The sequence below is a fragment of the Barbus barbus genome (assembly GCF_936440315.1).
Source record: "Barbus barbus genome assembly, chromosome: 13".
NCBI classification, from domain to species: domain Eukaryota; kingdom Metazoa; phylum Chordata; class Actinopteri; order Cypriniformes; family Cyprinidae; genus Barbus; species Barbus barbus.
The window spans coordinates 21,336,007-21,338,177 of NC_136741.1; the positions used below are offsets into that span (position 1 = coordinate 21,336,007).

General features: G+C 39.3%; 1 pseudogene across 1 annotated transcript; it reads right to left on the reverse strand.

Annotated features, from left to right (window-relative positions):
• Nucleotides 1–840: 840 nt before the first annotated feature.
• On the reverse strand, nt 841–1,660 carry LOC306879672 (serine protease inhibitor A3M-like; annotated as a pseudogene). Its single transcript has 2 exons — nt 1,053–1,660; nt 841–953 (listed from the first exon to the last, which is right to left on the reverse strand). The product of its transcript is annotated as a serine protease inhibitor A3M-like (transcript).
• Nucleotides 1,661–2,171: the final 511 nt, after the last annotated feature.

Genomic DNA, 2,171 nt, shown 5'->3' on the forward strand with positions numbered 1-2,171 from the left:
CCAGCTCAAACCAGCTGCCATGCTTCAATAAATACCTAACCAGCACATGCTATTTTATAACAAGTGGCCAGCATTCATCAGAGGAAACAAGATCTAGCAATGCCTGCCTGTCAGTACTCAGTCTTGCAGGTCCACTTTCCTGCCATTGCAATCAAGTAAATCCAGTGACCTTGATAAACTGGTTCAGGTGTTTAATATGCATTGGAACTAAACTCTGCAGGAAGGTGAACCTCTAGAAGGACTGAGTAGGCCTACCTCTGTCCTATATCAACATATGCAAACTGTAGAGTCAGCAAAATAATGTTTAAAGGATTAGTTCACTTTTAAAAAAACTTTTGCTGATAATTTACTCACCCCCATGTCATCCAAGATGTCCATGTCTTTCTTTCTTCAGTCGAAAAGAAATTAAGGTTTTTGATGAAAACATTTCTCCATATAATGAACTTCAATGGGACCCAAACGGTTCAAGGTCAAAATGACAGTTTCAGTGCAGCTTCAAAGGGCTTTAAACGATACCAGACGATGAATAAGGGTCTTATCTAGCGAAACGATCGGTCATTTCAAAAATAAATAAAGTTTAAGTTTTATAAGCACAAATGCTCGCCTTGCTCTGTTCTGTGATGCAGTTCATGACGTCACATAATACGCAATGACGTTGAAAAGGTCACGGTTGACTTAGGCGGAAGTACCGAGTCAGTGTTTACAAATGTGTGGAAGGAGGACCATATACACATATTCAAATGTCTTTGTGTCAGTTTATCGTTTAAAATGTCCATTTCGTGTGCGTATCCTGGGTGTTTTAATATTAAAAAGCCTACTGACTCGGTACTTCCGCCTAAGTCAACCGTGGGATGCGTACTGGTGCATCATTTGTACTGGAACTGTGGTCTCAGTGTCCACATGAAATGTACTTTGATGGGTCTTGCTTGGGTCAAATGACATGTCCCATTTTCCTTTGGAAGAAAGAGTGACATTTTTAAAGGGATCTGAGAGAATGGCATTACCATATCTACAAAAGTATGACTTTTAGGTGTGTGTGTGTGTGTGTTTACCTTGAAAATATATGTAAGTGAGAAGAATCATCAAAGTGTCAGATTCCAGCTCATCAACGACTTGGTCTATTTTCCCATGTGTTTTTTCCTTCACGTACATGTTAATTTTATCCATTGTTTCTTTGACACTGAAATCCACAGTGAAGCCATCAGAGTGGTAAAACATCTTCATCTTCTCCAAGAACTCAGGAAGGGTCTTTAGTTTGTTGCTGACATAAAGAGCACTACCGACATCAATGTCCACACCTGTCCTCTGGTGATTTCTTCCAGGAGACTGTGGAACATCTGGTGCATTTCTTCAGTGCTAAAGACTGAGCTGTTATGGCCGATGCCACTGAGAAGCTGCTTTTTGGTTTCACCACCTGCTCCTAAAGACAGCTCAGAAACGGCCATGGACACACTGAAGGGAGAGAAGAAGATATTCTTGGACTGATAATCAGGCATTTCTACAAGCCTCTTGAACAAGTGAAAAGCAAAATCATTGTTCATCTTTATCAATGACGGAAGTTTATCGCTGATGGGAAGTTGTGGTAAAGTTTCTTGATTCCCATGAACTACTGCAAAAGCACAAAAGCACAAATCCACAAATATATGATGTTCCTTTCCATGGTCTCGTTTGAAGGCCCTGAGGAAAATGAGCAGAGAGTTTTCCAACATTTTATTGACAGAAACGCAGCAAATTGTCAAGACAGTTTAACATATTGACAAAGAACAACTGTTTGTAATTTCTTCATCCTATTTTCAACTCTTTATGTTCGTCTGTTCTTCTAACAGATCAACTTTACATAAATATACCAAACAATATACTAAAGAGTTTGAAAAGTATATGATTAATAATTCTAAGATTCATCTAGTGAACACAGAAATTTCCCACCTCTCCAGACTGCTGCTGTTTCTCTTTCCCCAGACTGGACAGAGTTCTAAAGTATATGTCCTGAAGTTTGATCATAAAACAACCTTTACTCTGTTACATTTTATTTTACTCTGCAAAGAAAAGTAATTATTAACAACTAAGAAGGGACGCAAATTAGTGCAGTCAATAAAGAAACCATAGCGGCGCCCCTGGCTGACCTTGTTAATCAGACCTCACGGCTAGCTCTCTCCTGCTGTCAGTGTTTG